Raw genomic sequence first — 27,074 nt, 5'->3', positions numbered from 1 at the left:
TGTTTAATAAACAATTTACCTCTCTTTGGGAGACCAAGGCAGGCAGATCACCTGAGGTCAGGAGTTCAAGACCAGCCTTGCCAAGATGGTAAAACCCCATCTCTACTAAAAATGCAAAAATTAGCTGGGCATGTGCCTGTAATCCCAGCTACTCGGGAGGCTGAGGCAGGAGAATCGCTTGAACCCGGAAGGCGGAGGTTGCAGTGCACCAAGACCGCGCCACTGCACTCCAACCAGGGCAACAGAGCAAGACTCCATCTCAAAAATATATATATACATAAAAAATAAAAATAAACAATTTACCTGATGAGCCACACCTATCATCGCACTTTATACACAGTAGGTAATTTAATCAGTAAGTAAATTATCCAAGAAAATAGCAACTCAAAACCATACTTCTAGGTATCTGCCAAAGTTTCAATAGTTTCCACTTAAATATTGTGTATCATTCCAACATTGAGATTCAGTTGGGAGGAGGATGACAAATCTTTAACCTCGGAAGCATTTAAAGAAGCTAACATTTGAATTCAAAATTCAATATCTATAATTTCACCTCTCCTTTCTCATTGCATTGATTTTGTGGATCCTTATGATATACAAGGTTGCTGGGCTAAGAATAAGAAAAATTTTTAATGTGTGGCCTATGGTAGACTCAGTAAGTGATTGCCTAGCTAATAACTATTGTATGTTTAAATGTAATTTAGTTTGTTATAGTTCTTTAGAAGTGAGCTCAAGGAAGAAAAGTTACTATCAATGTGACTTTTTGGTTTTCAGCATTTCTCTAGTAAATATTATAGTAGATTATTAACTCTGCTTCTTCGAACTATTTAATTGCTACAAATAGTTTATAAGTATATTTTTACTTTTAAAATGGTATTTCAGCACCAAAAGTAACAAGTGTTTGCGGATGGCTGAAGATATCAATGATCATATTCCTGAGTATTATTACCACTAGGAAGACAGACAGCAGGTAAAGTTCTTCAATTTCTACCTGTAATAATTACAGGGTACAGTATTTGTTTTGATTTTTTGTTTTGCAGGAGTTTGTTTTGATGTGTTTTGGTCAAATAAGCTACACTGATCTTCTGGTGACATTCTAATTATACAGACAGAAGGGACACTTTCACTTATATGATATAGCTCAATAATATTCAGGGTTCTCAGTAATTCAGGGTTCTCAATAATAATTCAGGGTTTTCATACAACATGGAGAATAAAATTAGCACGTGTCTTAAGAAAGTTGCTCTTGGCCTTTGTAAAAATGTCTAATAATTGGTTGGACTTTCAAAGATGCATCTTGTTTTGAGAAAATTCTGCTTTGGGGGACATTAGATGTTATCATGCACCTGCCCTTCACCAACAAGATACACAATCTATCATGTGTATTACTAAGTTGTATTTGAAGTTTCTGGTTGCCCACAGTCATCTGATATTGTTACTTCATAGGTTTATAAGACTCACACCTTAAAAAATGAGACAGCAGTGGCTTTCCCAACTCGACTGTTTTCATTTCAGAAGAGTAGGGAACGGCCGGGCACAGTGGCACTTGTCTGTAATTCCAGCATTTTGGGAGGAACAAAACAAAAAAGGTACCTGCAAGTTATGTAAGGTGGTAATTAAAAATCAAAAATTTGAAAAGATACCATCTTTTAGTATGCCAATTAATAACAAAAAATAGCAAATTATTTCTGTTTCTTAAGAATTAAGAGGTCAGCCCAGATGTCATATATAACTAGTATCTTTATCTATCAGCTTTCCTCTTTGAGATGACTGTCAAAATGTGGAAAGATCCAAAAGAAGGCTGAAGAATGCAGACTCTTTAAGGAACATATTTCCGTTTTAAATGTTGTTTGGGAAAAGTAAAAGAGTAAGACTAGCATATTCAATAAAGGGTATACCACACAGTGCTAGCTTGTCAAAGAAAGTGCCTGGCATACAGTTGGTGTTCAATAAATAATTGCTTTACAAAAGGATTTGAGGTGTTATCAAGAAGCCTCCCTCAGAAAAATTTCATGCACCATCCATGGTGGTGCTGAAACTTGGCCATCTGAGATTCATTCTTCAGCATCCTTGAGTATTTTGTGTTTTCAGGTATTATTGATTGACTACCAGAGTAGGTAAAATACCTTAAACTTTAATCTGCTAACTTTATCGGTTAAGAGATGAAGAATTGGTTAAAGCATTATGTCTCTTTAGTAGTGAGAAACAGGACGGTATGAGGAGGGAAGGAAAAAAAGAAATTATTGGTACCAAAAGAATTGAGGGAGAGGGGAAGGGAGATGGAGAACAAAAGCATCAAATTGTGTCAAACTGAGTGGAGAAAAGAAACACTTTCTGCTCTGAAAGTAGATCAGCTGTAGCCTTGCCAGTGCTTATACTTTATTTCATTAAGAAGGAAAACCTCACTTATTGAGAACCCTGGTATCAATTTGTTACAGTACTAGTCAGGCCCTTTCACACATACTAGCTTAATTAACTTCCAACAACCCTAAGAGAGGTAGTATCATCATTCTTATTTCAGTCAAGAAAATTAAAGCTCATAGAAAGTCACAGGGCGGCCAGATGCGGTGGCTCATGCCTGTAATCCCAGCACTTTGGGAGGCTAAGGTGTGCGGATCACGTGAGGTCAGGAGTTCGAGACCAGGCTGGCCAACGTGGTGAAACCCCGTCTCTACTAAAAAATACAAAAGTTACCCAGGTGTACAGCACATGCCTGTAATCTCAGCTACTCGGGAGGTTGAGGCAGGAGAATTGCTTGAACCCAGGAGACAGAGGATGCAGTGAGCCGAGATTGTGCCACTGCACCCTAGCCTGGGCAACAGAGCTAGACTCCATCTCAAAAAAAAAAAAAAAAAAGAAAGTCACAGAGCTAAGTAGTGAAACTGAAATCCAAGCCCAAGTCTCTTACTCGAAACCTCACCCTTTTGTCATACTGCCAAGTTGGCTAACATACTTGGCAATATAGCATATTTGGCTATGTGTTAAAAAGCTGGCAACACCGGTGAATAATTCTAGCCATTGGCCCTCAGTAGAACCCTTCGGTTGTTAAATTGTATTGCTGAACTATGGTGACAAATGTCTATCATTTGTATGACTGACTAGATGTTTTCTTTGAAACCAGTCTGAATCTACTTTGTCTTACCTTGTTACCTTTGCCTTACCTTGTTCAAAAAGCAAAGCAGGTTGCTTTTTGAAGCCCAAAGGATCAAAGAGAACCCAAAGCTCAAGGTCCTGTGAATCTTGTGATACCTCACCATCAATGTAATTTTATTTTATTTTTTTGGAAGATGGAGTCTCGCTCTGTCACCTAGGCTGGAGTGCAATGGCGCCATCTCGGCTCACTGCAACCTCCACCTCTCAGGTTCAAGCAATTCTCCTGCCTCAGCCTCCTGAGTAGCTGGGACTACAGGTGCATGCCACCACACCTGGCCAATTTTTTTTTTTTTTTTTGTATTTTAGTAGAGATGGGTTTCACTGTGTTGCCCAGGCTGGTCTTGAACTCCTGAGCTCAGGCAATCTGCCCACCTCGGCCTCCCAAAGTGCTAGGATTACAGGCATGAGCCAGTGCGCCCAGCCTGCAATTTTATACTTTATAATCCACATCCAGTGTCCTCATCATAGAAGATATTCAAATAGCTAACATTCCAATGCAGAGGGAAAAATACAGATATACTATGGGATTCCACTCTTGGATTCACATTTTGGATAATTTCAAATTCACAATAGAAGATATTAAAGATATCTTCAATTCAGAAGATATTGAAAGCAGCATACAAATTTCTCAAAGTGTTTAGTTATACAAGGAAGACTTATTTGTGAACACTCCATCTATTATATGAATTATTTGCCTTTTTGTAATCTATTTTTATGTGTTATATGTTTGCTTCTTCCATTCCAGCATTTAGTAAATCTTGTTTCTCAGTATACTAGAACTTTGAAGTATAAATGAGTATTTTGGAAATTATGTTTCAGAAACCATACACACTACTGTATAGTACCCATGCACAAGGAATGCACAAAACTCACTAGCATTTTTAAAGCCTCTGGGCAGTCCTGCAGTAAGCAAGTCAAACTTATTTAGTCTTGATACTCTTTTCAGGAGTATCTATTAACATCCTTGGAATTCATGTTTTAATGTAAAGACTTTGGGAACTACTGCCACTTTTTATTTTTGTTATTAGAACATGCTGCCTGGGCACAGTGGCTCACGCCTGTAATCCCGGCACTTCAGGAGGCTGAGGTGGGTGAATCACTTGAGGTCAGGAGTTTAAGACCTGCATGGCCAACATGGTGAAACCCTGTCTCTATTAAAAATACAAAAATTAGCCGGGTGTGGTGGCAGGTGCCTGTAATCCCAGCTACTTGGGAGGCTAAGGCACAAGAATTGCTTGAACCTGGGAGGTGGAGGTTGCAGTGAGCTGAGATTGCACCACTGCACTCCAGCCTGGGTAACAGAGCAAGACTCTGTCTTAAATAAATAAATAAATAAATAAATAAATAAATAAATAAATAAAACATGTTAATTTATATGTTTAGCAACTATATCTCTGGTTGAAAGCAAAGAACAAATTGACCCACAATTCTGCCATTCAGGTAATTACTGTTAACAGTTTGGTGAATATCTTTCTACTCCTTTTGCAAATTCTCAAAAGCTTTTACTTTAAAAAAAAAAAAAGGTAGGCTCTAATAAGTAATTTAAAATTACAAAAGAATGCTATCCCATTAGAATAGCAAAAATTTAAAAGACTGACTATACCAAATGTTAGTGAGAACATAAAGCAACACAGACTCTCATACACTGTTAGTATTATGGAGCTTACCACTGGATACCCCTTTGGAAAACTGTTTCTCAGTATCTACTAAACCACTTTGGATAACTGTCTCTCAGTGTATGCTAAAGCTAAACATTTACATATCTTATGAATCATAAATGTAACTCACAGTGTTATGGGATCCTTGGGGTGTCGCTTTACCAGCTGGAAACCTCTGTGGTCAGTGGTGCCTTTGCCTGAGTTTTGCTGTGGCCCACTGGGCTTGTTCTGCCCACTTGGCCTGGCAGGCTGCACCCAGCTCACACTACTGGCCTGGATCTTATGCCTGCCAAGGGCGAGCCAGGCATGGAGTGGCAGGGGGTGTGTAAGCAAGCATGGGGGTCCGGCCACTGCACACAGCCAGGCTTGCTGGCTGTGGCGGAGCAGGCTGCCCCCAGGCGCCAGCACAGGTGCTGGCTCCCTGCAAGGCTGCAGCTGGACCAGGCCTACCACAAGCAGCTTCTATGACTGGCACCAGGGAACACAGTGGTGTCCAGAAACTTGGAAACACCAGGCAGAACCCTAAAGAGGGTATCACAGCCCTGGCTCGGGGAGCTCCTAGGTCTAGGGTCCCTGAAGGGCCACAGCTCTTCTCTCCTTCTCTCTTGTCTCCTTGTTGCTCACAATGTGGCAAGCAAGGGGCGTGTTTCAGCCCTCTTTGTGTTATAGCTCTTTTAGCCCCCCATTTGACAGGTCCCAAGTTCTTTTCCAACATCCAAGAAGAATGAGGTATGCAGACAAGTGAAAGGAGAGCAAGATGAAGAGGAGCCTTAATGAGCAATAGAACAATTCAGAAGAGACTTGCAGTGGGTAGCTCCTCCCTGTAGCCAGCATGTCTGGATGAGTGTTCATCTCTTAGAGATGATAGCTCCTCTCTGCAGGCAGGTTGTCCCGACTGAGTGTTCAGCTCTCAGAAAAGAGGGTAGCTCTTCTCTGCAGCTGGTGGTCCCAGTGTCTCTTCAGCTCTCAGCAGAGAGGGTGACTCCTCTCTGCAGCTGGTCATCCCGTTATCTCTTTGGGTCCGGCTGAGTATGGGGCTTTTATGGGCATTAGAGGGGAGGAAGTTCATGCCAACTGGTCCACGGGCAGCCACTGGCAGGCCTGGAAAAAGCACAAGTTCCCACTCTGGTCCACAGGATCAGCAGCTCGGCCCCCAGGCTCCAGGCCTTCCCTGGCTTGAAGGTGGGGCTTCACCAGGGACCTACTTGTTTTCACCAAGTAGCCTGTCTGCCTCCTGCTGCTGTTCATGGTGCCAAGGCTGATCGTGCTGAGGGGACACCTTCAGGCCAGCACCAAGCCACCCTCAGCACCCCCTGGCCTCCCTCCCACACTTGTTGGCACCCAAAATCCAGAGGGGGCTGAGGCGTCAGGGGGCTGGCATGTCAGCACTGCCTCGAGCATGCACACACCCAGCCAGGCTGTGACAGTGCCCGGGCTCAGCCTCAACTTTTCTCTGTGATCAGACCAGGTGCCAAAAGTGAGGAGAAGCCAGAGAGTAGGGGCAGGCACTTCCAAGCCTGGGGGGCGTAAAAGGAGGGCCTTCCTGGGTCCCTGAGAGTGCAGGGATGCCTAAGTCTACAGCCACGGCTTGAGTGGCTGCAGCTGTGCCTGGGAGGGCAGGGCTTCTGCCTGCTTCTGGTTCCCAAGAGCACAGGGGTTCCCAGGTTGTAGCCACAACTTGGGTGGCTGCAGTTGTGCCTGATGAGCTCCCTCACCACCAACTTAGAGGGAGCAAGGCTCCCACTTGTCCATGGCTCCCACTGGCTCCACGGAGTGCACAGCCCTGGCCACATTTTCCCCACAGCAACAGCAGGTGAGGTGCAGGTGATGCCACACCCTGGCCAACCGCACACAAACAAATCCAATGTTCTCAGGGCTGGCTCCGTAAGTCCTGGCTGCTCCTTCAGCCAGGTGCTTGAGGGCTCCCAAGACACAGCAAGGAGCGAGGTTGAGGCTGCAGCAGAGCCTCCAGGCCTGGAGTGGGTCCTGCCCAGCCATGTGAGGGTGGGGGTGGTATAGTCAGCTGCCTTGGGGATGTGGGGCACAGAGGTCCCACCACTGCCACTGCTGCTCCTGCAGCTGCTCCTGCTGCCACCACCTGCACCTCCCCACTGGGGCCAGCATGACAGCAGTGGCTGCTCCAGATGGCCCACTGCTGCCATCAGTAGGTATATACAAATAGAAATGCATACTTATGTACCAAGACACACACAAGAACATATATAGCAACACTTCATGGCAGCCCCAAACTAGAAACAATCCAAATATCCATCAGTGATAGAATGGCTATATTGTATGTGTGTACAATGAATATTGGTCAGCAATAAAAATGAGTGATCTACCCCTACACTTAACATGTATGAGTCTCACAAATACAGTATCAACCTAAAGTCAAACATAAAAGAATACATACTATATGATTCCCTTCATATAAAATGTTATTTTTTAGATTTTTTTTTTTGAGAGAGAGTTTTTGCTCTGTTGCCTAGGCTGGAGTGCAATGGCATGATCTTGGCTCACTGAAACCCCTGCCTCCAGGGTTCAAGCAATTCTCCTGCCTCAGTCTCCCGAGTAGCTGTGATTACAGGCACCTGCCAGCATGCCCAGCTAATTTTTGTATTTTTAGTAGAGACAAGGTTTCACCATGTTGGCCAGGCTAGTCTCAAACTCTTGACCTCAGGTGATCCACCCACCTCGGCCTCCCACAGTGCTAGGATTACAGGTGTGAGCTACCATGGCCAGCATTTTTTTTTTTTTTAATTTTATTTTATTATTATTATTTTTTCTTTTATTATTATTATTATCATTATTATACTTTAGGTTTTATGGTACATGTGCACAATGTGCAGGTAAGTTACATATGTATACATGTGCCATGCTGGTGCGCTGCACCCACCAACTTGTCATCTAGCATTAGGTATATCTCCCAATGCTATCCCTCCCCCCTCCCCCCACCCCACAACAGTCCCCGAAGTGTGATGTTCCCCTTCCTGTGTCCATGTGTTCTCATTGTTCAATTCCCACCTATGAGTGAGAATATGCGGTGTTTGGTTTTTTGTTCTTGCGATAGTTTACTAAGAATGCAGCATTTTTATATAAAATTTTAAAACAGATAAAACTAATCTATAATATTATAAGTCAAGATGTAGTTACCTGTGGGAGAGAGACTGGGTGCTAATAATTTTTATTTGCTGAATTAGGTGGTGAATATATATTTTGAGAATTCACTCAGCTCTACACTTTCAAATTTTATACTTTTCATTATTTTAATAAAAAGTTTACCCAAAAAATGCTGTATCTCCAACACTTGACAAAAATAAGAGTGTATAGAAAAACAAGATCATTAATGCCTCTGAGTCGATCAGTGATTCAGAAGATTCACACTCTGAGTATGAAGTGGTAGGAATACTCTTACCAGTGTTTTTCACTTTTGTTTTGCTTTTAATGTGTGCACAAAATGATATAAAATGAAATAGTTCTTTCAGTAAGCGCAAAAGAAAACTCATATGTGATGGAAAAATGAATACTATCCCATCTGAAGCTATGCAAGTTCATTAATGAAATCTTGTAATTACCATATTTACCTGTAAACCTTTACCTCCAAAACTCAATTTTTAGAAGTATAGAATTTTTATGACAAACAATAACATTTATTGGCTCCTATTATATGGGCACTGGGTTAACATATTGCTTGCATTATCTACTTTAATATTCATAAGAGCTGTATGAAATATGAATTTATTTCTAAAATTTTTCAAAATTATAAATACAATACCTTCTGGTTGAAAAAACACAATAAAAAAAAGTATGTCCAGTAAAACTTGCAAACACTCCTTTAAAATCTGCTTTCCCTATTGATTTCTCTGGTTAACAAGTAGGTAGGTTTCCTTCCAGATCCTTTATATGTATGTGGAAACACACACATGCATACAGAAAAGAGGTGAGTAATTAATGGGACCATATTATAAATACTGCTCTGTGTGTTGCTTTAGTTATTTTAACTGGCTATCCTTGAAATCTTTCTATGCCTGCATGTAGATTGCTCTCATTCTTATAATAACTGCAGTGATTAGTTTACCATTTTACTTTAAAAGGGATTTCTCAAGCTCACTATGAACAGGCTCTCAACTAAGAGCACTATTGACTTTTCGGACTGGGTAATTTTTTAAAGACCTGTCCTATATATTGTGGGATGTTCACCAGCATTCCTGGCCTCTACCCATTAGAAACCAGTAACATATCACCACCACTACCACCATCCCCATTGTGACAAACAAAAATGTCTCCAGACATTTTGTCTTTTGAGAAACGAAAGCCTTCTCTCGCACCACCATCAAGAACCACTGTTGTAGAAGGATAGGTGTGTTGTTATTTTCAACAATATAAAAGGGATTTGATGAACATCTTGGTGTTATTTATTATAAACCACATATTACAGATGAGAAAACTGAGGCTAGAAAGGTTGATCAGCCCAAAGTCCCACTGCTATAAGTGGTAGAAGTGAGATTTGAACCCAGTTCTGTCTCCTCCAGAGTTTATGAGTTTAATCTCCTTTCCAGTTCTCTAATTTTACTACCCAGCAGGTGTAGAGACCACTCTAAAGGTGATAGTAAGAGCGGTAAATATCAGTACTTGACGGTAAGAACAAATGTTAAAATATCTTAGCTCTGACAAACATCCTTTAGCTTCTGACACAGCAAAGAGTTAGAACTTTTCTGCTTTCAAAAAGTACCCATAGCAGAACAAGTCCTTTGTAATAAACATTTAAGTAAATAGAAAACTCCAAAATTTCCAAACAGAAAGCTAATATAGTATCACCACAGTTAATATGTTTAACTATGACGAAGTGCCTGAGCGCTAACCCAGTTTATAGTGATAACAGGTCCAAGGTCAGAGTTGTAGAGGTTCATGGGCCAGGCAGCTTTGCTATCATCTTCATCATTAATAAATATAGATGTGTATCAAGCTCCTGTTCCACACAGTAGCACACCATTAGTTCCTCATACTCCAATTGCTGGTCAAACAAGGCAAGCAACAGAGGGAGAGTGAAACAAAAGCCAAATTAACATAGCTGTTAATATCGATTACTTGCTATGCACCAGGTATTTAAGGTCTTTTGCGTCTGTTAATTCATTCCACAAATACTTATTAAACACCTACCATGTGTCATATGGGGCACCAGGTGCTACAGATGTAGAAGTAAACTAGAGAGACCTAGAGCACACCTCTATGAAGCATGTGGAAAAAAGGCATTAAATAACTACTTGCGTAAATAAATCATTGTGATTGGTGGGGAAAAACAATGAAACAGGAGGTTGGAGGCTTTCCTGAGAAAATTATGTTAAGCTCTGAGGATGACGTATGAGTTAACATCTCAAGACTAGCAAGTAGCATGTATGACACTCTCAGGCTTGTTGGAGCATGGTATAGTTGAAGTGAGAGAAGACAACTACTGCAGGAAGAGAAGATGACCAAAGTCAAATGAAACAGGGCCTATTGGGTCAAGTTAGGGGTTTTTATCTTTGGACCAAACAAACTAACATACATACAGAAATACACAGTGGCAAACTCTTGAAGAAATTTTTAAGCAGGAGCAGGTCACAAGTACATTTGGAGTTTTGGTTTGTTTTGGTTTTTGTTTTTTTTCTTTTGAGACAGAATCTCCCTCTGTCGCCCAGGCTGAAGTCCAATGGTGCATTCTCAGCTCACTGCAGCCTCCACCTCCGGGTTCAAGAGATTCTTCTGCCTCAGCCTCCTGAGTGGCTGGGATTACAGGCACGAGCCATCACGCCCAGCTAATTGTTTCTATTTTGAGTAGAGCGGGTTTTCACCATGTTGGCCAGGCTGGTCTCGAACTCCTGACTTCAAATGATCTGCCTGCCTAGGCCTCCCAAAATGCTGGGATTACAGATGTGAGACACTGCACCCAGCCTGGAATTTTCTATTTTGTTTGCTCTAGTATTCTTAATATTATCTTATTCTTACAAAAGGGAAAAATCAGGGACCAAGTCTTAGAAATTAAACCAACTTGCCTACTACAATATATTCTTTTCTTTCACCACCAGAAAAATAAAATAATGTGGATCACAGTTATTGTCTTCCTCTTACAAGTAATGGTTCCTTCACAATATTGCCCTTAAAATTTGCCCCTTACAAGAAGTCATAGGACCTCCAGTTAAACATTGAAGAAGTCCCTAAAAGCCTCACAGAAGATATATTACAATTGATTCCTTGTTTCCATTTTGTTCTTTAATTTTCACACCTGGTAAATGAGAATATTTCTCCTGTTGAATGAGTGGTTGCTAGTAGAGCTCTAAGTATAAAAATTCTCAGTGATTCTAATATTAAGTCCAGGCAACCACAATTTCTTGGCTGTCTTTTTAAACTCTGTTTCCCTGAACACATCATCCATAAATTCACTGCCTTGTTATTTTACCAGTGGTGATCTTTGTAATAGCTGAGCTGACCCTTCCCAGGAGGTCTCTGACAACCACATAATGATTGCTTCACTTGATTATGGACATCTGATAATACAGAATATAGTAAAAGGCCGAAGTGTTTCGCTATTAACTTGGTCATGAATTTCTCCCAGGAATTTGTCATGCTGTACAATTCTTGCTTTTAATTAAACTATCTTCCACCTCGTCTTTTTCACATTACATTTCTTGTTTGTTCATTTGTCTCCAGTAACCTCAAATGAAATTTTTCACAGCAGTTTTTAATTCCTCGGCCTCAATTTTTACAGACTTTATTTGTTAAGAAATTCTTTCAAAGTATAATTTATCTGGGTCTCTAGTTTCTTTATCTATAAAATGAAAGGGATTTAGATTTGGTATTCCCTTCTAGCTAAATATTTCTATGATTTTTTTTACTCTCCCTATTATTTGAATATAAGAGTAATAATTTGAAAAATATGACCAGTGAATTGCATTGGCCCTTCACAGTTTGTTTTGAGAACCTTTTTTTCTTTAACTTGATACCAAACATTTCATATTTTACCCACACTGTTAGCTTCTGAAAGAATGAATACAACCAGGCTTCTTTCAACAGCCCTGAATCCCTGAATGAGAGCCTTCATTGTTTACCAGTAGGGCTCAAAAATCAAATATTCTAGTTTAACAATTACAAGAGAGAGTGGGGGAGGGCGAGGGGGAAAGTGGGGGAGGGTGAGGGGAAAGTGGGGAGGGGAAAGTGGGGAGGGGAAAGGGGGAATACAGAGGAGGGGGAGAGAGGAGGGGTAGGGGGGAGAATGGGGAGAAAAGAGTGGGGGTTGGGAAGAGAGCAGCAGGACAAGGGAAGAGAGGAGAGGGGCCAAGGAGAGAGGAGATAGGAGTTGGGGGGTGACAGGAGAGAGGAGCGAAAGGAGGAGAGAGGTGACTAGATCCATTTTGTGCTTGATTTGGGTAATGTCAAAAATGCCTTTTGCTGTTTAAAAAATTATTTGCCCTTTTATTAGAGCAGACTCTTCAAAGGTCATGGGAGAAGAAGTAATGCTTCTAGGAGACTATTGTTTCACCTAATCTCAGTCATCCAACATCTCTTGCCACTGGAGAGAGCTGAGCCTTCAGTCCCAACAAAAGTAATATATGAGAGTTGGGACTGTGCAGACTCTGAATGAGCTGACTGTTCATTTCAGTCCTCCTGAAGAAGAGATACGTAGATTTTCTCTGGCCCTTAAAAGTCTCCTGCACACAGACTGGGTGAATTCCTCGTGAATCGATTTGTTTTTATTTCTGAAGTTCCCTTTTTCTACCCCTTGATTGGTTTATGTTAAATTTTATTCATCAGTTTAGAACAAGTCACAAAATCATTTGCTAATAAACTCAAATCATAGGAAGGTTAAGAATTTAAAAAAAAAAAAAACCTGCCATAGACCCCAGTAACTTGCTATAATTCCTTTTTTTTTTTTTTTTTGAGACGGAGTCTTGCTGTTTTGCCCAGGCTGGAGTTCAGTGGCGCTATCTCGGCTCCCTGCAAGCTCTGCCTCCTGGGTTCACGCCATTCTCCTGCCTCAGCCTCCAGAGTAGCTGGGACTACAGGTACCCGCCACCACGCCCGGCTAATTTTTTGTATTTTTAGTAGAGACGAGGTTACACCGTGTTAGCCAGGATGGTCTTGATCTCCTGACCTCATGATCTGCCTGCCTCGGCCTCCCAAAGTACTGGGATTACAGGCGTGAGCCACCGTGCCCAGCCAGCTATAATTCTGTTTTCCATTTGCAGGTCAACAGATGTGATTGGGAAGTTGTTATCTCCAGTACAACAACAACAACAAGAACAACAAAAACCTTCTAGAAATTGTAATAACAAAGGCAAGTAGCCACATTTTTATGCCTTATTATTGGACCTGAATTCTATTATTTTCCATCTGTCTGCTCAGTCTCCTTGTAACTAGCTATTCTCCTTCCTCCTCCTACCCTAGCTTCCTAACACCAGAGCTAAAACCAAGAAAGCATAAAAAACCCCAAGGTGATCTAAAATCACATGCAAAAGGTGTAATAGAATCAATCATCAAGCAAACCAAATAAAATCAGAATCCTTCAGAAAGAATCACCTATTCAAAATAGAATTCCATACCTTCTCACTTCCATCCATGACAAAGTTTCAAAATTTTCCTAACTAGAAATAATGCCTTTCATTTCATATTTAGAGAGGACAGAAAACTGAAAATATCACTGCTACAGGTAACTTGTTGATTCAATTGTATTTGGTTTGATATTGATTTTATTTGATATTACATTTCCAGGCAGCTGGTTTTGTCACAACAGATTGTTTCAGAAAGGAAAAACTGCATCACAGGGAAAGAAGACAGAAATAAGAGTCGAGGAAACAGTGCAGGTAAACTTCATGTGATTCCAAATTTTGCTTTGGCCCAGCTTTGGGTGTATTTCAGATAGGTGGAACTCTTGAATCTACTCCATTTATGCGAGCCTCTAAGCTGCCTCCAGCATTGAATCTCTGGTGTTTCTCTAAATCAGACACAAGTCTCCAGGGCTGGACCGAGGGACACAGGCAAAACCTATGCAAAAATGGAATTATAAATACTATATCCGTTCTTTAGAGAACGAAGTTTTATATTTTATAAAGTGATGTAGCTGTTAAAACTATTTTAAAGTAAGGAAACTCAGGTTCAGAAAAACCATGAGATGTGCGCCCTATCACTCAAGTCAAACACACAGAGCTAGGATTCAAATACAGGTGTGTTCAACTCCTCAGGCCACACTCCTTTTTTATACCTCACCTAATCTTAAAACTACTGTATGCTTATTTATCTATTAGCTCCTTCAAGCCCCATTTCTTCACTCCTAAACATCCTACTCATCATTATATTGTTATAAACAGTTAGGAAACTTTCATTTAAGACACTTGATTCAAAGAAAAAATTCAAAAAAAGACAGTAGTTTACAGGGTTTTTTTTTAATTTTTAGCAATGGGGTCTTACTATATTGCCCAGGCTGAAGTGCAGTGACTATTTACAGGCATGATCATAGCACTGGTAACCTTGAACTCCAGTCTCAGCCTCCTGAGTAGCTGGCACTACAGGCATGTGCCACTGTGCCAGGCTGCTGGTTGAATTTAAATGGTACTTTCAAAAAGAACTATTTTCACTGGCACTTTGAGTACATTTTACAATAAACATCCTGGCCAACCATTATTATCTACTCTAGGCAAAATTATGAAGTATATTAACTTTGCCTTTCAAGACCTCAGTCACATAAATTCTATATTTCATCACATATTAAGAAGGATCTAAAATTCATTTGCGTTCAAGATTAAGTCATTCAAAATAGATGAAGGGCTTTGCTTTCACAGGATTTAAAGGTTTAAGGTGCTGACTTCTCAGGCCTTTCTGTATGTGTATGGGTATCATAAACATGTTATACAGCATTCCCCAAAATTATTTGACCACAGAACACTTTTTTCTCTACATAGAATCTCAAAGAATGAGAAATGCTGGCTGACAGGCCATCAGCCAAGTTTCCCCTGCAACAGTTTTATTTTTCTCTAAATGTCCCTAAGGAGTAAAAATTATAAATGAATGATCCAAAAATGAAATTTTAAAAAACCCATTTTTACAATAGCATCAAAAAGAATAAAATACTCAGAGTAAGTTTAACAAATGAAGTGCAAAACTTGTACTCAAACCACAAAGCATTGTTGAGGGAAATTAAAGATCTAAATAATGGAAAGATGTCCAATGTTAACGGATTGAAAGGCAATATTGTTAAGATGACCATACTCCCCAAATTGATCTACAAATTCAAATCAACCCCTAGCAGAATTCCAGCTGGCTTTGTAGAACAGGACAAGCCAATTCTAAGACTCATGAAACTCAAGAGACTCAGAATAACCAACACAATCTTCTAATAGAAGAATAAAATTGAAAGATCAGGCCGGGCGCGTTGGCTCATGCCTGTAATCCCAGCATTTTGGGAGGCAGATACGGGCGGATCACGAGCTTAGAAGATCGAGACCATCCTGGCTAACACAGTGAAACCCCATCTCTACTAAAAATACAAAAAAATAGCTGGGCGTGGTGGCAGGTGCCTGTAGTCCCAGCCACTGGGGAGGCTGAGGCAGGAGAATGGCGTGAACCCAGGAGGTGGAGCTTGCAGTGAGCCAAGATTGCGCCACTGCACTCCAGCCTGGGCGACAGAGAGAGACTCCGTCTCAAAAAAGAAAAAAAAAGAAAGAAAGATCAATACTTCCCAATTTGGAAACTTACTAGAAAGCCACAGTAATGAAGACAGTAAGGAACTGGCATAAGAATAGACATATAAGTCAATGGAATAGAATTGAGAGTCCAGAAATAAACCCATATATCTACAGTCAAATGATTTTCAACCAGGGTGCCAAGATCATTCAATAGGGAAAGAATAGTCTTTTCAACAAATGGTGCTGAAACAACTGAATAGCCACATGCAAAAGACTAAAGTTGGACCCTTACTTCACATCATATACAAAAATTAATCCCAAATGGATCAAAGGCCTTAATGGGAGACTCAAAACTATAAAACTCTCAGATAAAAATATAGGGATAAATATTTATGAACTTGGATTTGGCAATAAATTCTTAAACACCAAACCCATGAGCCTCAGTAAAAATACATAAATTGGACTTTATTTAAATTAAACTTCTGTGCAGCAGAGTATACCATTAAGACAGTGAAAAGACAATCCATGGAATGGGAGAAAATATTTGCAAATCATATCTAATAGACTTGTTTTCAGTGAAAACTCTTACAATCCCCAATAATAAAACAAGTAACTCAATTAAAAAATGGGCAAAGGATCTGAATTGACATTTCTCCAAAGAAGATATACAAATAGCCAATAAATGCATGAAAAGATGCTCTATATCATTAGTCATCAGGGAAACAAATGAAAATCACAATGAGCTTCCACTTCACACCTGTAAAATGGCTATAACCAAAGACATGGAGGCTAATAAATGTTGGCCAGAATGTGGAGTTGGGAACACTCATACACTGCTGGTAGGCATGTAAAATGGTGGAAAATTTGACAGTTCCTCAGAAATTTAAATGCAGAAACATCATTTGACTCAGCAATTTCACTTCTAGCTATATACCCAAGAGAACTGAAAACATATGCTCACACAAAAAGCTTGACGTGGATGTTCATAGCAGTATTATTCACAGTATCCAAAAGGTGGAAACAATCCAAATGCCCATCAACGGATGAATGAATAAACAAAATGTGGTATATCTACATAATGGGATATTATTTGGCCATCAAATGAATGAAATACTATTACAAGCTACAATATGGACAAATTTTGAAAACATGCTAAATGAAAGAAGCCAGCCATAAAAGATCACATATTATATGATTTCATTTATATGAAATATCCAGAACAGGCAAATATAGACAGACAGTATATTAGTGATTTATTAAGCCTGGGGGAGGACAGGATTGGAGGATTGGGAGTGACAGCTTAAGGGCACAGGGTTTCTTTTCAAGGTGATGAAAATGTTCTAAAATTGACTGTGGTGAAGGTTGCACAACCCTTTGAATATACTTTGTGTAACCTTTAAATGGGTGAATTTTATGGTATATTAATTATATCTCAGTGAAGACATTTCCCCCAAAAATCTGTAGCACAGGCCTCAGAATGTGCTCAGTGGAATGGTTCCTTCCATGGACCGTGGGTTATTGGTCCACAAAGCGCTAAGGAGCTTACACTACTATAAAAATGTAACAAGACTTTCTTGAAAAGAAAGTGTGCTGCTTATCCAAGCACAAGCTTATCTCATTCATAGTCTCCTGTGAGTAGCACTGATCTATCGCACTACACACACGAAATAGAATGGTTTTTAGCGTCTCTGGTGACTATGGCTGCAGAGACTAAAGTGAGGAGGGAAAGCAATCTTGTAACAGTGGCTACTCCCAAATTTCCATGTTAGCAGATAGAGCATGAGACCATGCCTTAGAGAAGAGAGTTGTTAGCGAAGTGCCAAAGTTTGAAGCAGGGGTAGGGTATGGAAGATGAAGAATAGAAACAGAAATATAAAGCCAATCCAGAGCTGGAAGTTGAACAAGAGAACCACAGCTAAGAAAATAGCAGTAACAATGTATTCAAATTTAGCTGCTTTAAGAAGCATCTGGAGAAAAAAATGTGGGTGACAAGCTGCCACCCTCACTACCCTGGTTGGGATATAGAAGGACTTGAGAGGAGGGTCAGGAATCTATACAGCAAGCAGTACAGACAATTTCAATGCAAGTAGTCCTTGAACCCCACATTAAAACAGTGAACTAAAGGAAGAAGCAGAAAATAAATGCACACAGCAGGGATGGAATCATTTTATAGAAGAGATTTTATGGGATTTTTATGGAGCTGAATCCCTGGTAGTCACAGGAGGACTCTTAAAATTGAAGCTGAGTTCATTTTTGAAAACAGAAAAAAATCTATGCTTAACTAGTTTGCAATATAAGATTTTGACTTATTCTTACTGTAATTACAAATCAGAACTTTAAGCAATGTCCTATATATTTTTTTAAAGCAACAACATGAGGTCACACAATGTCCTATTTTTAGTAAAAAAAAAAAAAAAAAAAGACATTAGGATGTAAAAAACAATAAAAGCTATAGTTTAAATTTCTAGCTCTTCTTAGAGTTGTAGAGGTATATTTCATCAACAATGTATAACAATTAAAGTAATTTCAATTAGGCTAAATATCAGGTTAAAAAGAGCTATGAGTTAGGGTTTAAGTTTAAAGAGAGCTACAAACAGGGAGTCTAGGCCTTAAATAAACCAACCTACAGGTATTTATTGAACACCAACCACATAACCATCATTTTATAGGCACCATGGAAAAGAAGACAAATGTCCTTGGCTCCAAGGATATTATAAATATGGAGACAAGGCATTTAATAATAAATGAGAATCATTTATTCATTCAGCAAACATTTACTGAATATCTGCTAGGCTGAAGACTGGCAAATATGAATGAAAAATTATTTTGTATTTATTATCTATCCTTTATGCCTTTTTGCTTGTCTAGAATATTTTATAATGATTTTAAGTGTTAGTTAAATTGTTCCAGTTTAGTGTTGGCTAATAACAACTGCTAATAATATTGATTTCAGGTTTGAGAGAATATAGCACTCAAGACAGTTAGAATTAACACTAATTGAAAATTATGCCTTTAATTGATCCTAAAATAAAAAAAAAAAATCTGGTAATGGCTTTTGCTTTTAATTACATGTACTTACTTTTCCTTTCAAACTGCCTTTAAACTCTTCATATCATTTATTCTGGAATTTAACTAAAATACTGCCTGATATTATTTCCTAAGACTTTACACATGTATATCTCAGTCTTTCAACACAGCCAAGAGAAGGGATCCTATCTTATGCCCTTTTATATTCCCACGATACAGCACCACTTCCTAAAGATTAATAATGATCCATTCAAATATGAAAGAATCTTGTTATAAGTACAACATAATTGGACAGGTGCTAGACTACAGGATTGCCACATTATTTCAGTCTTTACTCAACAGAGTTATGTTTCTAAGAATGCGGGTGATGCCCTATTCAAAAGAAAAATAAACTGTGAAATAATGGCATTACACTGTTTTAATGAGAAAGATGATAATAGGCTTTCCTGACAAAAAATGATTAGATTTATGGATCAGAAAAGTTCATATACTAGTTCAGAAGAAAAGCACTTAAATATGTTGATCAGCCAAGCTCCCTGTGCAATGTAAAGCTGTGTAAATGTTAATCCCAAAGTAAAATCTTTACCTAGTAGAAATTTAAAATTTAGTCTCACACCTGTAACCCGTCCCGCCCCAGCCGCCGTCGCCGGCACCGGACCCGGAGCCGCCATGCCCAAGTGCCCCAAGTGCGACAAGAAAGTGTACTTCGCCGAGAGGGTGACCTCTCTGGGCAAAGACTGGCCTCGGCCCTGCCTGAAGTGCGAGAATGTGGGAAGACGCTGACCTCCGGGGGCCACGCTGAGCACAAAGGCAAGCCCTACTGCAACCACCCTTGCTATGCCGCCATGTTTGGGCATAAAGGCTTTGGCCGGGTGAAGCCGACAGCCACACTTTCAAGTAAACCGGGTGGTGGAGACCTTATCCTTGGCCACTCGCTGGGCCACTCTCCAGGCAAATGCCAGGCCTCGCCCCCAGATGCCCAGGGCTCCTTTGTAGCCCCTAGTGCCCTCAATAAACATGAACACTTGGGAAAAAAAAAAGGAAATTTAAAATCTAGAAGGAAGATAACAGGAACAAAAGACATTCAATTAAAAAGAAAGAAGATAAGAATTTTAATGCACCCAGTTTACATTTTTTGTGTTTAGGAAGACTATGAAGTGAATGTAGGTTGTATTTTTACTATCATGTTATTTATATGCCATTATTAGGTAGCTGAATTTCTATTTCAGCCATTACAAACTGCATCAGTTGCTTTTACTGTCTTGCCAAGCATATCTGACAACTCCTACCTACCTTCAGGTCTCTAAGTTCTTTTCTTTTGTCCCATCAGACGCCTACTTCAATCTTCAAGCCCTTCTCCATCCTCTTCAAATCAACAGCTTCTAGTTTATCTACTCTTTTTAACTTCCTTAACTTCCTGTTTCCACTTTTCCTTCTATTGAATTGACCTCTGACTCTCTATCAGCTCCATTCTGCCCCAGGCCTCCTGAGTGGTGCTGGAGAAAATGGCAAAAACCACCTGCTACTCAAAGATCAACAACATCAGCAACACCTGGGAGCTTGTAGGAAATGCAGAATTTCAGTCCTGCCCCAGGTCCACTGAATCAGAATCTGCATTTTAACAAGATCGCCAGATGATTCATATGCACATTAAAACTGACAAATATTAACAGAAAACACTGCTATAAAAATCATGGTCTCCAGTGGCAACTGAGTGGCAATTGACCTTAGTGCCTCTGAACATCCTAGGCAGATCTCCCTGAGCAGCATGCTATTCCATTCCCCAGGGCTGCCATTTCCAACCTGACCCTCTCTTTGGAAGTTAATCAGTTGCTTTACCCCTATCATTAGCAAATAACATTACCTTTTCCTTTGCTGTAAAAAAGAAAGGAAAGAAAGGGAAGGGAAGGGGAGGGGAGGGCTCAGGCAGAAAGTTCTCCCTTTGCTATCCTCACTTGCTTACCTCTGTGTCCACTCCTTTTCCCTTCTCTTCAACAACGGGAGAAGCACCTTTGCCACAGATTGTGGTCAGTTTTTCATCTATAGCCTCAAATCCATATCCCTCCACCTCCCAGTTTTCACTTCATCCACAGAAAAATTTAATCTGCTATTTTCATTTAAAGCTGTTTCTGCTACTCCCTCAACTAACTTCATCCTCTCATATCCAGCTTCTACCCTCACCATCTCATCTCTGATTCAAGTGTCACCTCTGCAGCCTGGCATCTCCCTTCACCATTCCAGGGACACTGCTCTAAGGAACCAATCTCACTCTGCACCATTTGACACTGTCATTCTCTCATTTGGATCCTCTCTGTAGTTTGCTTTAAGAATAACTCTCCCTTCTGGTTTTGTTTTCAATTTCTTGCTACTCTTCTGTCTCCGTCATGAATCTATTTCCTCTACATGTACCTCAAGGTTGGTGTTGCCACGAATGCATCTTTGGCTCCTCCCATTTCTCATTCCTTACTGCATGATCTCATCCATTCTCATGCCATATGCTGATGATTCCCAATCTATAGCCCAGACATCTCTGATAAACCTGTTACTAAACTTCTTGTGTGTTGCTCCACTTAGATGTAACTGAAACAACTCCCATTCAGCATGTCCCAAACTCATTTCATTGTTCACTTAATACCTATTTATTGAGCACCTACCATGAGCCAATGCTAGGTAATGGGGATGCAGTAATAATTAAGCATACCCCTCTCCTAGCTTCTGTTGCTTACATGGAGGAAAGGCATATAGACAATAAACAAATAGATATCAGGTGGTGATGAGGGTACGTGAAAAATAAAGGTAAGTAAGGGAGAGAGAAGGTGCTGGGGTCAGTGTTATTTTATTGGTGGTGGTCAAGAAAGGCCCCTTTAGGTTGGGGGCAGGGGTGATGGCTCACACCTGTAATCCCAGCACCTGGGGAGGCTGAGGTGGGCAGATGGCTTGAGCTCAGGAGTTTGAAACCAGCCTGGGCAACGTAGGGAGACCCCAGTCTCTACAAAAAATACAAAAGTTAGCAGGTGTGGTGAAGCATGCCTGTGGTCCCAGCTACTCAGGAGGCTGAGGTGGGAGGATGGCTGGAGCTAAGGAGGAGGAGGTTGCAGGGAGCCAAGATTGCACAACTGCACACCAGCCTAGAAAACAAAGCCAGATTATTTCTCAAAAAAAAAAAAAAAAAAAAAAAAGAAAGAAAGAAAGAAAAAGAAAGGTCTCTTCTTTGATAAGCTGGCCTGTGAGTAGAGAGCTGAAGAAAGGGAGGAAATCAGCCATGGTTGGGAGAGAATTCCAGTATGAGGGAATAGCAAGTGCGAAAGCCCTGAGGCAGGATGAGGCAGCAGTGTGTTGGGGCGTCCCAGATACAATAAGGCTGGAGCAATTGGAATGAAAGACACAGTGATAGGAGGTGAGTCCTGGGAGGCAGGAGGGGCCAGGTAGGTGGGAAAGGGTTTAGTGGGCTCTGAGAAGGACTTTGCTTTTACAGTTAGTGGAATGGGAGCCAATGGAGTTTTGAGCAGGAAAATGACATGTTCTGACTTGATTCCTGTCCACCAAACTTCACCTCCTTAGCCTTCTCCTCCCTATACTCTCCATCTCAGTGAAAGGCCCTTCCATCATCTGACCCTTATAATTCTCCTTCTCTTTCTTAAGGTTCAGAGAACCTCTGAACAATATTCCGGTTTTAAATATACCATTATTCTGCATAAGGGTCCTGGTTGCTAATAGCTTACAGTCTATAATGTTGTAACCATAGCTTTTAAATTAATTTTCCACAGCCAACAAGTAATAAAAGTACTTCAAATTTAAGGATTTTTTTTTTTTTTTTGAGACAGTCTCACTCTTTTGCCTAGGCTGGAGTGCAGTGGTGCGATCTCAGCTCACTGCAACCTCCACTTCCCAGGTTCAAGTGATTCTCCTGCCTCAGCCTCCCAAGTAGCTGGGACTACAGTTGCATGCCACCATGCCCGGCTAATTTTTGTATTTTTGGTAGAGTCAGGGTTTTACCATATTGGTTAGGCTGGTCTGGAACTCCTGACCTCAGGTGATCCACCTGCCTCAGCCTCCCAAAGTGCTGGGATTACAGGCATGATCTTCTTTTTTTAAGAATATGTAAGAATTATCTCATCACCAGCACATTCTGCACATGCATCCAAGAACTTAAAAAAAAAAAAAAGTCTTTCTTCTGCCATTATCAGGGGAAAAATATTATCTCAGAATCAAAGTAACAAAGGTGTTAAAGTAAGATAGTTGGTCTTTCTGTATTATGAAAACACATTTATCACAAAGTAATGAATTTCTGGATATTCTGTTATATCAGGCAACTTTGATATGAAGTATAAAAGTTATTATGCAGAACAGGAAACTGAAGCTGGGAAAGTAAGGTGACAGGTTCAGATCACATAGCTCATAGGAACATAAACTGTCTCCTGGCTTGTTGCTCTTTTCACTTTAATACAGAAAAGCCGAAATTCAACAGGTGCACTTTTATTTTTTGACAACCTTTGTTGAAGAAGTAAAAACCAAATCATCATTTAGTTCTTTTTATTTGAGATAATGGCAAGACATGTCAGTTGCAGAGGCAGGAGTGAGGCATGCTCAGAAGCCCTTGGAATTGAGCTCAGAAGTCCCTAAGTCTAAGCAATCTTGGTACTCAAAGCCAAATCACACCATGGAACCTGCCCCACAAGTTGAAGCCTTCTCAAACAGCTCAGCCCTTCAGGCAAGGTTTAATCATATCTAATTCTGTAGCTCTATTCTAACTGAAGCATTTAATTTTTACCTATTCAATATGCTATTTATTTCATATTGACCCCAAAGGAAATCAGTGGTCTTTTTGTGGCACCCTTTTCAAAAGGTATACATTTAGAATAATGCTTTAAATACAAATTATTCACCTGGTGGAAGTCAGAGAAGGGGGGCATGTACATAAGCTTAGAAGGAGTGTACAAATGCCAGGGAGACTGGTTATTCAGGAAATTTAAATGGTATTCCAGTGGATATAAAGAAAACAGCACACACAGCCATTATTTAGTTAAACAACTCTCCTTATCTCAGGTGCATATCTGGCATCACTGATGCCTAATAAATTAACGAACATGTCCCATCCTGAAACCCTGAACTTCTGCACACAATGACTTAGATCATAAAGTAACCAATGAAAGAATGAGACAATGCCAGCCTGAAACTTTCAATGCACTTGGCTCTATTTAGGTTTGGATGAGAAGAAGAGGCAAAGGCCTCCATATTCCTGGCTTTTGATTTCCTGGGTTTTTTGTTCCCTCCAAAGTTCCTAGGGTCTTCACTATAGAGGAAGATACAGATTTGAGGGAGAAGTAGGTGAGTTCTGTCTGGGATATCTAAGTGAATATCTTCATTAAATGAGAAAAGATGTCCCTAGAACTCAGGACATAAGCCTGGACTGCAGATAAAAGTTAGCGACATGCCAGCAAAGGTCTACTAGGTTATCCCATGGAGGTAGATGGCCCAGGAAGAGTGTGCAGAGTGGAAAGAGGCTGTAGGGCAGGACAGTCTCCTTGACTGCATGGTTTTTACCAGCAGCCTGGCAAATAGCAGGTAGTGCAGGGGAGAAGGGGCCAGTTGAGGAATAGGGATTGGTAGAGTGAGTGAGGCAGAAGCTGAAATCATTCAACCCAGAGTCTAGACTGAGAAGGAAAGAAAACAATGCCATGAGCAAGTTGAGAGACTTGGAGAAAAGGAAGAAATCAAGAGATTGGTTGTGGCTACTACACTTACTAGCTGTGTAATCTTGAGTCTGTCACTTAACATCTCTCTTAAAAGTTACACATTCCATGTGTAACTATGCCAGGGTTCTAGCCTCTGCTCTCTGGCACGACGAATAAGCTATCTGATAGATACATTAAGAGTGTTCCTCAAAACACAGTTTCTTCATCCAAACAAGTAACTCTCTCCAAGGGTGAGAGGCCATTTGAAAAGAGTGAGAGGAGGAAGGAAGGGAGAAGGTATTCCAGAATATGAATAATCTCTCTATCTCTTCCTTGACAAAATAGGTTACATGCAACTAAGTCCAACTTTGATGGACTCATGTATAACCATCAAGGTACATGGTTCCATTTACAGCACAAGGCTTGCACAAAACCTAGGAGTTGCAGAATATACATTTCTGGCAGCAGCAATAAGCAGAGAGGCCCCCTACTCCCATAAACTCCACATTCTTTTTCCAGCTGCATGCCAGACCAACAATAACCAAACTATTACTACTCCCTCAGGAAAAGCAGGAATGTGAAAATAGAACAGAACTGAAATCTATAAGATTCATATCCATAGGAGTTTTTTATGAGGCTAACAAAAGACATTAGAAAAACTAAGACCAACTGTAGTGCAACCCCCAATCTTTAAATTGCTCAGAGGTTGAAAATTGCTTAGAGAAAAAGCCTTCCTTTTTCTCCACAACCTCACCAGCATCTGTTGAGTTAATTAGAATTTCCTTTTGGAGGAAGAGAACACAGTTTAACAAAAACTATTTGCTGTTTGGATTTTGGAAGAGAAACCCAGTAATCTATTAATATTATGCTTTGGAGAAAAGTAATAAAACCCATTCATGATCTGAATCCTTAAGATTTCAAAACCTCTTTTTATTTAATCAGGGGCTCTGTGCTTAAAATGCTGTGAATACTGCAAACAGAGAGAAAAGGTAAAGCTGCACTTCCTGCTCTTAAAAACTAAAACGTCTATCCTAGACATGTCTGTATGTTGTTTCAACCTCATGCTAGGGCGCTACAAAACCGGAATGGAAAGTTGTTTTCTTTTAACTTTTAAGTTTAGGGTACAGGTGCAGGATGTGCAGGTTTCTTACATAGGTAAAGGTGTGTCATGGGGTTGGTTGTACAGATTATCTCATCACCCAGGTATTACACACAGTATCTATTAGTTATTTTTCCTGCTTCCCTCCCTCCTCCCACCCTCTACCCTCCAATAGGACTCATTGTGTGTTGTTCCCTTCTATGTGTTCTTGTGTTCTCATCATTTCGCTCCCACTTATAAGTGAGAACACATAGTATTTGGTTTTCTGTTCCTGCATTAGTTTGCTGAGGATAATGGCTTCCAGCTCCATCCATGTTCCTGCAAAGGACATGAGGACATGATCTCATTCTTTTTTATGGCTGTATAGTATTCCATGGTGTAAATGTGCCCCATTTTATTTATCCAGTCTATCATTAGTGGGTGTTTGAGTTGATTCCATGGCTTTGCTATTGTGAATAGTGCTGCAATGAACACATGCATTCATATGTCTTAATAATGAAAACGATTTGTATTCAATTGGGTATATACCCAGTAATGGGATTGCTGGGTTGAATGGTATTTCTGTCTTTAGGTCTTTGAGGAATCACCACACTGTCTTCCACAGTGGTTGAACTAATTTACACTCCCAGCAACAGTGTAAAAGTGTTCCTTTTTCTCCACAACTTCGCCAGCATCTGTTATTTATTTATTTTTTAATAATGCCCATTCTGACTGATGTGAGACAGTATCTCATTGTGCTTTTGAATTGCATTTCTCTAGTGATCAGTGCTGTTGGGCTTTTTTTCACACGATTGTTGGCTGCATGTATGTCTTCTTTTGAGAAGTCTCTGTTAATGTCCTTTGGCCACTTTTTAATGGGTCTTTTTTTTTTCTTGTAAATTTGTTTGTTTCTTATGGATGCTGGATATTAGACCTTTGTCAGATGCATAGTTTGCAAAATTTTTCTCCCATTCTGTAGGTTGTCTGTTTACTCTGTTGATAGTTAATTTTGCTGTGCAGAAACTGTTTAGTTTAATTAGATCCCATTTGTCAATTTTTGCTTTCATTAAAATTGCTTTTGGCATCTTCGTCACAAAATCTTTGCCCGTGCCTATGTCCTGAATGGTATTGCCTAGGTAGTCTTCCAGGGTTTTTATAGTTTTGGGTTTTACATTTGAGTCTTTAATTCATCTTGAGTTAATTTTTGTATATGGTGTAAGGAAGGGGTCCAGTTTCAATTTTCTGCATATGGCTAGCCAGTTATCCCAGCACCATTTATTGAATAGGGAGTCCTTTTCCCATTGCTCCTTTTTTTCAGGTTTGTTGAAGATCAGATAGTTGTAGGTGTGCAGTCTTATTTCTGGGTTCTCCATTCTGTTCCATTGATTTATGTGTCTATTCTTTTTCGAGTACCATGCTGTTTTGGTTACTGTAGCCCTGTAGTATTGTTTGAAGCTGGATAGCACGTTGCCTCCAGCTTTGTTCTTTTTGCTTAGGATTGCCTTGGTTAGGCCAGGCACAGTGGCTCCCACATGTAATCCCAACACTTTGGGAGGCTGAGGCAGGTGGATCACAAGATCAGGAGATCAAGACTCTCCTGGCTAACACAATGAAACCCTATCTCTACTACAAATATAAAAAATTAGCCAGGCATGGTGGCACACGCCTGTAGTCCCAGCTACTCTGGAGGCTGAGGCAGGAGAATCGCTTGAACCTGGGAGGTGGAGGTTGCATTGAGCCAAGATTGTGCCACTACACTCCAGCCTGGGCGACAGAGCGAGACTCCATCTCAAACAGAAAAAAAAAAAAAGGATTACCTTGGCTATTC

The 27,074-nt window shown here is 40.3% G+C and overlaps 1 pseudogene; it reads left to right on the top strand.

The window, feature by feature from the left end:
* Nucleotides 1–13,042: 13,042 nt before the first annotated feature.
* LOC129033908 (cysteine-rich protein 1-like) lies at nucleotides 13,043–19,394 on the top strand (annotated as a pseudogene).
* The last annotated feature ends 7,680 nt before the right edge of the window (nucleotides 19,395–27,074 follow it).

Source organism: Pongo pygmaeus, chromosome 2 (genome assembly GCF_028885625.2).
Source record: "Pongo pygmaeus isolate AG05252 chromosome 2, NHGRI_mPonPyg2-v2.0_pri, whole genome shotgun sequence".
In the NCBI taxonomy this organism is placed as follows: Eukaryota; Metazoa; Chordata; class Mammalia; order Primates; family Hominidae; genus Pongo; species Pongo pygmaeus.
Note: the sequence above shows the minus strand (reverse complement) of the source record. Positions and strands in the feature narration are given on the sequence as shown.